This window comes from Ambystoma mexicanum, chromosome 2q (assembly GCF_040938575.1).
Source record: "Ambystoma mexicanum isolate Mex_15411 chromosome 2q, UKY_AmexF1_1, whole genome shotgun sequence".
Classification (NCBI taxonomy): Eukaryota; Metazoa; Chordata; class Amphibia; order Caudata; family Ambystomatidae; genus Ambystoma; species Ambystoma mexicanum.
In genome coordinates, this window is record NC_090924.1 from 555,830,328 (window position 1) to 555,843,115 (window position 12,788).

The following is a 12,788-nucleotide window of genomic DNA, read 5'->3' on the forward strand; positions in this document are numbered from 1 at the left end:
TGTGGCTTCTTTAAATGTACGAAGTGTAAGGCGTGTAAACATGCATGGAATAAAACTGATTATATACATCCATTCCTAGGCCACAAGGTTCAGTTAAAAACAAGGATTTCATGCAATACAGAATTTGTTGTATATGCCCTCGTGTTCATGTGACCTTTGGTACATTGGCAGTACCATTGGCAAATTAAAACTCAGAATTCTACAACACATGAGGGCTATAAAGAACTCTGATGCTTTGTACCCAATGGCAGTACACTTTCGAGATGTTCATGAGGGACAAATCGACAGCTTGAGATTTCTTTGGTCTGCACCATGTAAATAAAATCCACAAGGGTGTTATAGAGAACTAGAATTATGCCAAATAGAAACCCGGTTTATACTAGATCTCGAAACAAAAAAACTAAAGGGACACAACCTTGATGAGGAACTGTACACTCTTTTAGGCACTTAAGACAATGTAAAATGTATATTCAGTAATGTGGATGAATAAGAAAGCGTTCGTCTGTTCCATGCCCTCTATGAGATTAGGCATTCTCTATTCTTACTAAATATGAATTTGAACTAATCAGCTGCTTTTTTTATTTTATTGTGTCTTACTTTGAGAACCTCTTTTACATTTTTTTCAACAACATTGTATTTGTTAATATTTTAAGGAAAATGTTGGTGATGATGTGATGGTATAGGTTGTTAATGTGTGGTTTTTAGTCTCTTTTTTCTATAGCTGTCTTGTGTAGATTGACATAATAAATAGTGGTGAGGCCCTCCATGATTTAAAACAATAGGCGACATATAGGCTTGTTTATAGACAAGATAAGCACCATGCACTTTATCAAAATATTCAGACCTGTGAATATGTTTGAGAGATTTTTTAGTGCCAACACAAGTTTGTTAGGCCCAACTATGTGCGTCTCTCCCTCTCAATATGAAAATTGTACTATTGGCTTGTGGATTTTATTGGGGTTCAAAATATGGAGTAAGTCTTATTCTGGGGAATCTAATTTTGGTGAATCTCGTTACGCCAGGCAAGGTTTATATTCAAATAAGCATCTAAAACATAATTGAGCATGACCGTGATGTTTTGGAAATCAATTAAATATATAAAAAGTATAATCATACTCTAGAATAAAATGGAACAAAATTCCATTTTATTCTAGAGTATGATTATACTTTTAATTCATATTGTGTGACAATAACTGTGAATTGTTGAGTTATCATACAAAACATTCAAAAATGTGAGATAACATAATGGCAGCTATAAAATCTATGTACTAAGCACCTTAAAGTTGGCATCATTGCTATACCTGGCCCAAATTATATGTAATCTCATGGCAGCTATAAAAAATATATGCACTAGCAATTTGGAATTGATTTTATCATTAGATTTGGCCCAAAGTATATGCAATGGCAGCCATTAAATATATGTACTTATCACTTTGCGAACTCACAGTTTAGTTAGATGGGGTTTTAAGCATACGGCTGTCATGTGTATTTTCTTAGTTATCCCGTTATAAGGTCGGAACGTTATAATATTTTGTAGAATGTTCTCAGGAATGCACTGTGTAAGCACTTTGGTATTCATACCGTGTATAGTGGATGTTTGATATGCTTTAAGATGTATGTACAAATATAACCGCATTATAGATTTCATCTTTGTAAAATGGCCGCCGCAACGTGCAAATGTTCTGCCTAACAATGTTAACCACAAAGCATGGAAAGAGAAAGTGGACAGCTGTGAGGGACAAACCGTACAGACTAATTGTGTGTATTTTTAGTGCCACTGGCTGTTTTTGAACTTGTATGTGAACAAGCGGCGAGAACGCCGTGAAACGTGTCGTACCGTGTTCATTTTCTCTTTTTTTATTCTTGTCAATTAATAAAACTGGATATTATCACGATTTGATACTCGTTGGTCTGGTTTCCTGAATCTTTGGAGTTACGTGCTGGCGTTTTTCTCGTTTGGAGTGCAATCCCCCTTCAGGAATTTGTGAATGGTTTCCTGGTTTTTTCAAAAAATATTGAGAATCTTCACTAGTCCTTCAGGGGGTTAATAGTCCCAAAATGGGCCATTTACTCTATAAATATACATATAAATTGTATGAGACTGCAAAATCAGTGTGGAAACTTCTACTCTTTCTTCAATATGTCTTTCTGGTTAGGTCATATAACCTTACTTGTGTGAAAACGTGCTGGAGGCTAATCTTTAATGTTCCATCATTTCTAGATATTTATAGAAGAAATGAGATAAGGCTTCTCCTCACTACTGCGTTGTTTTATAAGGAATGCCTCTTCAGCTGAAAAACAGCGGTATCTGTCAAATAAAAGGTATTTGCTGCTTTTTAATTAAGGAATTGGCTGTTAGAATTCTGCTACGATCTGAGTTTGGTCATCATCCCATACACTTAGCAAAAAAGCCTATTCGTTTTAGTTTAAAGGTTAAATAAACAATGCTTACCTGGGGTTATTCAAATTTTCAAACGCAGTTCCACTCTTAGTTATACTTAAAGGACGGTGGAGTAATGTATTCTCATTTTGCTGTTAACGCCTGTATAATATTAGGCAGACTGTGAAGAGACCATTGCAGAAAATGTATTACTACAGTGTTTGCAATGCTCTCGGGAAAACTTGACCTCACTTAATAAGTCCTCCAGTGAGTACCCTAAAGGCGCGGAGCACGTCAATAGCCAGCGCAGTGAAAAAATGAAGTAACTACTTCGCATAATCTAGTTAGAATGTAATTTCAGCGCTCACACGTGTTGGGGAATGGTACTGACGATAAAATAATGCCAAATTCTTACCGTTTGTGTCATAAAGAAAAACAACAGATTCATATAAAAAGAACACAGGAAGCGAGCTGTGATACAAATGGCGAATTAATACATCCCCTTCTATTCTAGAGGAAGAAAATTAAAAAGTCAAAAGAAAAAGTGATTATTTACACAATATAAAGAATACAAGAAAGAAGAAACTAAAGGGGAGACGAAACCTAAGTACATATAGACATGACTGCGTTACCACAGATAAGATCAGGATTTTAGAGCTCAACTAACAGTTTTACATCACCCTCAAACTTTCTCAAATGCTTATCAGCAAATTTCCAAACCTGCGTGATGGCTATGGTCAAATTCCTACTGTATCCCGACAAACATCTCAACGAGAATGATTTGCAGGTTTTATAGCCGATATCTTCAATTTATTTAGAGAAGTACCATACATATGCAGATCTCATAGCAGGACATTTGGTAAGGATATGTCTTGCAGATTCCACTTCCTTTTTTATCAAGACATATTCTGCAAGATCTTTCATTTAGTGGCATGCCAGACCATGCACCTCTTATTTTAAGCACATTTAGGCGATTTAATCTGATGTTCAAAAATATACATTGTGTTATTAAAGATGGAAGAAGTTTTAGATACGCTTGGAGTTCCTTATACCTGAAGAACATCCTAGTAAAGGTGTGTAGAAGGATTTCGTATTGACAACCTTCTCATGGCTTTTTATCCAGTCAAACTTTTCCACACAATTCTTTCGTGATTTTAACAAGGCACCTTCACCATGGTCCCAGCACAGAGACCAGCACAACCTCTCAAAGAAGTGTTCATTCATGGCCTTGAATCTGTTCGTAACTAAGCCTGTGCCACTCTCCAGAGCAGCTTGTATATCAGACATGAGAGAATTAGATTTTTCCCACATAATCTTGATGTACAATTTAGCTCTGTTAAGATTGATTATGATATTAATCCCATCTCCAGTCTGACTGCCACAATAGGCGTATAATTACTTAAAGCCAGTATTTTACACCAAATGAATCCTCCAATGTTATCTGCCCAAGAGGACCGACCAATCTATGTAGGATGACTCTAGAGCATAGAGGAAGGCAGAAGATAATTTCTGTTTATAGATAGTACGGATGCCATATAGCTGTACCCTGCTCTTCATTTGGAGAAAGAGAAAACCACACCCAGGGTGGACAATACCTTGATTCTCTTATTCATCTGTAGTAGCTCATTGTCACAGGCATTGCCTGAACTAACTTCATATCCGAGGTACCTATATGCAGTCATCCTTTTGATATTGCCTATAGGGCAGGAGATAATGGTCTTCTTGCACTGCTTTTGGCCTATAGCCATGAATTGTGTTTTTGTGAGATTTATTTTCAGGCCATTTTTATCCGCATAGGCGCAAACGACCTTTGCACTGTTACAGATTCCACTATAGGTATTGTCAAAAATGACAATATCAGCGTAGCCGATCCAGCTCATCTTGTTTATGCCGACCTTGGGAAAAGCATTAATTTGTTCAATGAATATTTCCACAAAATCTGTCATAAACAGATTGAAAAACATGGGGGCCAGTGCACATCCCTGACGTACTCCCATCCTAACAGATATCAACCAGACATCAGGCCCAAATTGTTAAGCCTAACCTGTGTGCTGTTTTCTTCATATATTAGTTTACAGATATATAGAATATGAGCTGGCATACCCATACACTTGGGTTTTACCCAAAGCATACTTCTATTTACCATGTCAAAAGCAGATGTGAAATCCACAAAAAGAATGTAAAGAGGCAGGCCAGACGGACATTTAGCCTGCTCAATGAGAGTATTAACCAGGAAAATATTATCAGTGGTAGCACATCCCTTACGGATCCCTGTTTGGGCTTTATCCAGAATGTTATTTTGGGATATCCACACATTTATTTCCTGAAGAATGAATGTGCAGAATATTTAGCTGGGCACATCTGTAAGAGCCAATAAGCGCTAATTCTCTGGCAAATTCCTCTGTCCATTTTTAAATATAGGGATAGTGATAGAGCTATTCCATGAGTTAGGTATTATTCCAGTATCTATAATTTTCCGATAGATAATAACTAATATATCAGCCCAGATGTCTATGTTTTACTTAATAATAGTGTTGTACAGACCATCTGGGCCTGGGGCTAGAAATGTTTTCAATTTCATTATAATAGCCCTGACATCATTTCGATTTATTAAGAGGTTTTTAATAGGCTTCTTTTCCAGGCTCACAATCTCTCCTTTAAATTTCTCAGCAAGGTATTTAACCCAGATTTCATTATTGATACAAGAAACAAGCTCATGGTTACCTTTATTAGGTACAGCATGTTTTGGTGTTTTTGGCAGGTGATACAGGTGTTTTGGTATCACCTGCCAGAAGAATATTAACCATGGTTTGGCAATTAGCATTATTATTGGAGGCTCTATAGAGATGTATCCAGTTCCTATAGGTGTTTTTTATCTTTTGCTTCTCGAAATTAAAGTGGGCAAGAGAGGAGATAGTATATTCAAAAACTTTGTATGCTTTGCAAATTATTTTCTTTTCGAGACTGATAACCTTATCAAAAGGAGAGACGTGATGTGAAGGCGATTGTTGGGAAGGATGTTTTTGTCGCATTGGCATCGGACCATGCATGCAGGTTGAAACCCACCCATCAATCTCTTTGTCCGAACACTTGGCAATGTCTTCAATTTGAAGGCTCCTGCTCCAGGTACTAACTTTGGCCAAGTTCCGATCAGTCCAGCCCAACCGGTTCCCCTTACCCAGAGCAACAACTTCCCAGATATTGTCATATGTTGACACTTCATGGGTTTTTATTGCTAAGGTGAAAGTCAGTACAGAGTGGTCACTAAAGGAGGTAGACCTAATGTGGAACTGAGCCAACAGGCCAAAGAGTCTGGCACTGAGGTACATATAGTCAATGGCAGAGGAATAAGTCCCATTAGTCCAAGTTGAACCTATACCTGTTTTCTCCTTACCAAACCCATTGGCCATATGCAATTCAGCATCATCAAGGAAAATCCTCCACCTTTCCAGTTTTACATTACGTTTGCAACCCACTTCATCCCTATACATATCATACTGATAGTCAGACAAGTTATTTACATTAAGATCACCCCCAAGTATAACATTGACCTCCCCATCCGCAGCATATTTATCAGTTATACATTGGTATAGATTCAATTGAATGTGTATGGTGCGCCCATCTCTGGGAGGATCATATATGTTAGCCAATACAATTTTTAGCCCACCATCAAGTAGAATTTCAGCCATCAGCAGATTAGCATTACTATTCATTTGAATACATTCACAAGAGTTGATGTTATTTCTGACCAAAATGGCCAGTCCTCCATATGGACTCCCCTTTACCCCCTTCTACGCATGATTAAAATAAGCAGTATAGCCATGAAATAGGGGATTATGAAGCAACCAGGTCTCCTGTAAAATAATTATTTCAGCATCTTCAAGTAGGCTATAAAATCCGGTAGGGCCAAAAAGATGACTATGGCCACAAGTATTCCAGGAGATTATGGCCAATTTACCTAATTTTTGGTTATTAATTGGTGGCAGAAAAGAGCATAGCAACTCCCAATGAGAGTTAGTGATGTCATCTTTACCCACTGGGATTTTTGGTTTAATGCATTGCAAGCGCTCATCATTTTTTATCGCCAACATTTTAGCCTTTTTTTTAGGCACTTGACCACCATCAACTTCATAGCCATTCTTTTTTAGGTCAGATTTCGAATTTCTTATAAGCGCTAGCACCGCCTCAGAAAAACAATGTACTTTGGACCTTGCATTGGAACATTGCTCCACAAACTTGAAATCACTACTTTTCAGAATCCTCAAAGGCAGTTGTGAATGGAGTATCTCAAGCAGCCTACTTCTACTTATTGGCCTCTTTTGCATATTCAAACCAATGGTGACAGTAAATAATTTCTTAGGCAGGGCCCAATTATTAGCACTGATTTTTAACCCGCTGTGCCTGATAACCTTTACATTAGTAGTGGGCTAAGCAGGCAATCGATGTATAGCTTTAAAGGCTTTTTGGACATGTGTTCTGACAGATATTATACTACGTTTAACTGCAGTATCCATCTGCTCGGTATCACTTGTGCTTGAATCCTCATCCGATTCCAAAGTAGCCTTTTCAGGCACATTTGATTTGCCCTTTTGCATCAATGACCCAAGGAGCCACGTTGTTATATTACCCGTTTTTAAGGCATGTTTTTTGGCTTTTCTAGCAACTCTCTTTCTCACCCTCTTTGAAGGTCTTTGCTTAGAAAGAATTGCAGGGGGAGCACTTACAGAGTCGACCACCGATTCCACAGACAATTTGGCCTTCAAGTTGGAGATCAATTTCTGCTTCCTACGTCTTTCTCTTTTAGACATATGGCACTGCTCATTTTCATCAGTTTCATCACCAGCCAGAATCTCCACCAATGTGGATTCAAGATTGGAAGGGACTGCCCCTCCCTTATCTACAGGGATAGACACCATGGACTTATGTTGCTTTGATAAACTCAGAGATGGCACAGCATTTCCCATCGCCACAGTATTCAGCATTATGGAGTACTTCTCCACCAAACACAGAATATTATGAGATAGTTTCAATAACATTTTCAGTGCGAAGCCAGTAGAAATGTTATGCGCTTCCATATCTTCAAGTTTAGCATTACAAATACATTTCACATTTACTTGATTGTCTAAAAGTGATGATTGTTCTTTGCTTTCCACGCAAGACCCACTAGAACAGTCCGCCAAGCCAGTAAGTAGAGGAGAACAGGATAGTCTATCAGAGATAGGTACATAAGCATTCTCTAGAGAATCAGTATGAACATTAGTAACAGTACTAGGCAATGTATCACATCCTGGTGAGCCATCAACTAATCTTTTACGCTCCAAATTAGCTATCTGACCTTCAAGGCTATAGCACAGGTTGAGCAAATAATAGTTATTTTCAAATTCCGCTGATATAGAGGCGGCTTCACTCAGATCCCCCGCAGACACTGCTGGTTCCTTGTGAATTTCGACCACCACCGGTTGACCCGGAAAAAAATCAGTGATCCTGTTTTCTTTGCAATTAGCAGTCTGAGTACTCGCTTCTCCAGTAGCATTGTTGCCATTGGTACTTCCATTCTTCTTACTTGCCTTTAATTTACTGCGCAGTTTCATATTTATCAACTCTTTTTTAGATAAAGAGCGAGGTTTACAGTTGAACACGTTATTGTCTCCCGGCCCACTCTAGTGGCTCAAAGAGCAAACTCTGCAGTCACTACTAGCGAGACAGATATCTCAGGGGGCTTGAAGACAGCTAATCAGCAGAAGCCAATGGAGACTCTAAGCAAGAAGCAACAAATCAATCACAGTAGAGTATGGCCGATATTCCCCCTACAGGCTCAAAGAACACACTGGAAGGGAAAAGTAAAATGTACCCAATTGGTAGATGGTAGCAGCGTGGGGTCAGCTTGTAAGTAATGATAGGCAGAGCAAGGTTAACATCTTACCCAAGTAGCCGGTGTATCCAGTCCCAGTTCGCCGAACACCAAACACACTCTGAGCACACCGCGCATGCGCAGGGTATTTGTAGGAAAATCGTTACGAAAAATAGGAAATAGAAAGCGAGCTGATGTCCAAGCAGCAAAGGAACGTCAGGAGCAATCACAGACAGAACCTCCTTCCAGCCTTCCACCAAACACCCTGCGAGCACACCGGACACCACAACATGTTCTTAACATTGTACCATATATACTGATTTGGACAGCTTCATTGTTCAGATATGAGGATAAAATGGCTGCAGCAGCATCAGTTACTTTCTTGTGGTCTATGTACCCATTGCAAGATAATGTTTCCTTTTCCAGCACATAATTGTAGGCTGGTCACAGGCTATTAATGTGGTTGTGCATGCTCAGTTCCCAATGCACATACATCCAAAGATAACTATGTATATTCATATGTATAGAATTTGTATAATGCACATCACAAACTTGAATAGTTTCTTGGTGCTAAAATGAGGTGTTTTTATTTCTGAATTAAATGATAATTAACTATATAAAATCCAAAGGCTGATTAGTCACATTTGTACATTAATGTTTCGTACAGATCTCTGCTGTCAGTACATCACCCACTGAGCTTCGTTTTTTTTACCGTGGATTTTGTTTACTTAACATTATATGTAAATGCTCATTACCGTTATTATTGCTGCTGATGCCATCCCGTAAGTGTCTGCCTTCAAGTGAAAACCTTCACGCCAAATGCTACTGCCAGATTATTCCTTTTATTTTAAACATTTAATAGAGGGTGAATTTAGCCTGTAAGCAAGAGAGCTCTAAATGCTAAAAAGAACTAAACTTCGAAAAATATCTCGATGTGAAAAAGAAATGTAACAGGGACCTCTTGCCACCCACCGTACACGCGCTACAATAAAGCAGAGCTAAGTGTCCAGTGATAGAAATGCTTACGGTTTCAACTCGTCCCAGAATATGGTCAGAGAGGAGCTAATCATAACACGGTGGGAAGGCAGTTCCAAAAGTGAGCAATGGCCACAGATACGGTCTGATTTGCTGTGCAGGCCTTCTTCACCTATACAATGTCCTATTCATATATTGTTTTACTCCCCAAAGCGTGAGTCCCTCCCGCCCACTTGAACCTTCATTGCCAGGCACGGAGGATGCAAAGGCACCGCCCCTTTATAAGCAATGCATCTGCTATTGAAAAGGATTCTATCCTCGAAAGGCAACAAATGCGCTCAGTTCAGAATGGGAGCGATATGGTCCAAATTTCTGGCCCCAACCACCAAGTAGGCACAATTGAGGATGCACTGATGAGGATGGCGTTCCCACCTTCGGGCTGTGACAGGTCCAGGGCCTGCACCAGCGTGCAGAAGAGGTTGGCTTCAATAAAAGGTCTTACGTTCCTAAGTAAAGACATTTTAAATTGGAAGACATAGGGTTTCTTAACTACACCACCCTACCTGGATATTTCCCGAATCCTCAGAGACTTAGCCGGAATGAGTGAGAGAATAAAGAAAAACTGTGTTCTGGACAAGTCTGCATCTCATATATCCTTCCCTGTGATGCAGAAAGTTCTTTTAAAAACTTTATTTAATACTGCCATGTTAACATTACGGGAAGATCATGTTTCACTTAAAACAGTACAGTATCCATGCATGTCATAGGTATAAAGTGCGACCGCTTATACAACATTAGAGCTGTGTGAGGGGAAGAGGGGGGAAGGGGAAGAAGACAGAACATAGTGGATCACGTAGGGGGGATTCCAGTCCTCATGGGCCTTGTCATGTCTTCCTCCGACATTAAGTATGTTCTGAGGGGGGCCCATATGTCTTTGGGCCTTGAGGTGGACTGGACCCCTCGAACGTAAGATTCTTCGCATTCTTGTGTGTTAATCAAGTCTCGCATCCAGCCCTGGTGTGTTGGGGGATCCTTTGATTTCCATTTCCTGAGGATGTTCCGTTTGGCCACTGATCCACCCACAGCAAACAGTCTGTGTGACCGATGCCTTCCCTATGTCTCCCAGTAGGTATTTCAACGGAGCAACCGTAATATTTGTGTTTAAAATCCAGTTCATAGTCTTTGCCACTTCATTCCAGAATTGTTTGATTGGTGGACATTCCCAGTGCATATGTATAGCTGTAGTATTAAGTGTGCCACATTTGGGGCATGACTGTGGTTTGGAGGGATAAAACTTGGAGATTTGCTTGGGGGTAATGTGCAGGTGGTTCAGAATTTTAAATTGGATAAGTCTGAAGTTTGCGCAGAGGGAGATAGTTTTTGTGTATCTGCAATAGTTTGTCCATTGTTGCTCTTCCATCTCGATGCTCAAGTCTTTTTCCCATTTGGTTTTAATGTCCTTCTTGGATGATGTATTGGACTGTGTTATCCTGTATAGCATGGGCACATTGCGCGTGAAGCCTTCTTCAGTAAGGATTTCCGTTAGGAATTTATGGGTTGGAGGAACCTCCGGGAAGGTCGGCCATTTTTTCTTGCAGGCAGCCTTTAGTCGCTGGTAATGTAGAGTTGTGGATAGGCCTTTCACTGCCCTGTTTTGGATTTCTCACAACTTGAGGAACCGACCCTCTGGGAAAAGGTCTCCAACTTTGGCTTGTTTTTCAGGGTCCCAAGATGTTTGTATGGTGCGGTCCATTGTGGGTTCCAGGCCTGGGTAGTGCCATAGGGGTGAGTGTGGCCAGTATGCTGTTTCGCATCCTACTCTCATAAGGATCTGCAACCATGCTCGCACTGTCGATTCCATCGGATCTGCAAATGGTTTTTCTCTTGGTACCTTGGCGAACATCATGCTTTTGAGTTCCAGTGGAGATGCAGCAAATTTTTCTGCATGTATGTGCGCAAACTGTTCTACAGTATTGGACCAGTATTTTGCAAAGTGTGCCTGTGCCTGTGCCGAGTAATAGTATAGTTGAAAATCCGGGGTTGCCAGGCCGCCTGTATCGTAATTCTCGCATAGTTTGGACCAGCTTATTCTGGGACTCTGTCCTTCCCAGACGAAACGTGTGGGGAGTTTTTGTAGTGTATCGAAGAATTTTCTGCCCGGCCAGATCGGGATTCCATTGAATAGGTATAGTAGTTTTGGTACTGCCAACATTTTCAATAGGGCAATGCGACCATAGAGGGACAGCGGCAGCCTAATCCATGCATTGAGTTTGCATTCCAGTTGTGTCAGATATGGAGCGTAGTTATTGGCAAACAAGGTTCGTCTGTCTGGCGCCATTATGATGCCCGGGTATCTTGCAGGGTTTATAGTGACTTTTTCGAATGGCATTTTTTTCTAATACCATTATGTCAGTCGAAAAAATGTCGCCCAAAAAAATATTTCGAATGTCTTTTTTTTTTTTTTTTAACGTGGGGGGGTTCCCCCCAAAAAAACCTGTTTTTTTTAAACACTTTTTTAAACTTTCAAAACCCTAAAAAAACATATTAAAACACATGAAATAAAAAAAGAATACATTCGAAATATTTTTTTTCAGCAAAATATTTTCGACATAATTGCATTTCAAAGAAATGCATTCGAAAAAATGACCGGATATCATCTTGCATTGGTAGGGGACCAGCATAAGCCTTCCTTGGCTTGGTTGATTTTATATCCGGAATGTTTGGTAAATTCCGCTATATCTCGTAATACTGGTGCGAGATAGGTGGCAGGGTTCCTAATGTACAACATTGTGTTGTCTCCATAGAGGGAGATGAATTGTGGGGATCCCATTATGCGGATTCCTCTCCAGGCATGGTTATGTCGCACATATGCCGCCATTCCCTCTATTGTTAGTGCAAATATCAACGGAGAGAGTGGATAACCTTGTCTGGTACCTCTTTGTAATGTGAAGGTGGGTGACAGCATTTTGTTGGTTCGTACTCTGGCCGTAGGGTTGTAGTACAGTATGTTTATGAAGCGGACAAAGCCTGCACCAAACCCCATCTTACTCAGGATTCCATAGATGAACTTCCATGAGATGGAGTTGAACGCTTTTTCCTGCGTCTAGTGTGACTGCCACCGTCTGTGCCCGGTTGTCTAATTGGGAGGTGATGGCGAAGAAGCGCCTGAGATTCAGGGCAGGGGAGTGTCCAGGAATAAACCCTGATTGGTCCGGGTGCACCAGTTTGGTCATATATGGATTCAGTTTGTTGATTAGGGCCTTAGCAAACATTTTTGTGTCGACGTTGATGAGGGACAGCGGTCTGTACGAGGAAGGTGAATGTGCGGGCTTATGTGGTTTTAACAGGACGGTGACGATGGCTTCTCTCATTGTAGGGGGGAGAGTTCCGGTTTCAAGAGATTCTTCCCCTACTTCTAGGAGCCATGGGGCCAGTTCTTCTCTGAGGATTTTGTAAAGGTCTGCTGGTAGGCCGTCTGACCCTGGTGCGCTGCCCGCCTTAAGGTCTTTAATTGCTTGCTGCAGATCTTCTAGGGTTAGTGGTAGATCAACTGTGGCACTTTCATCTCTAGTGAGTTTGGGG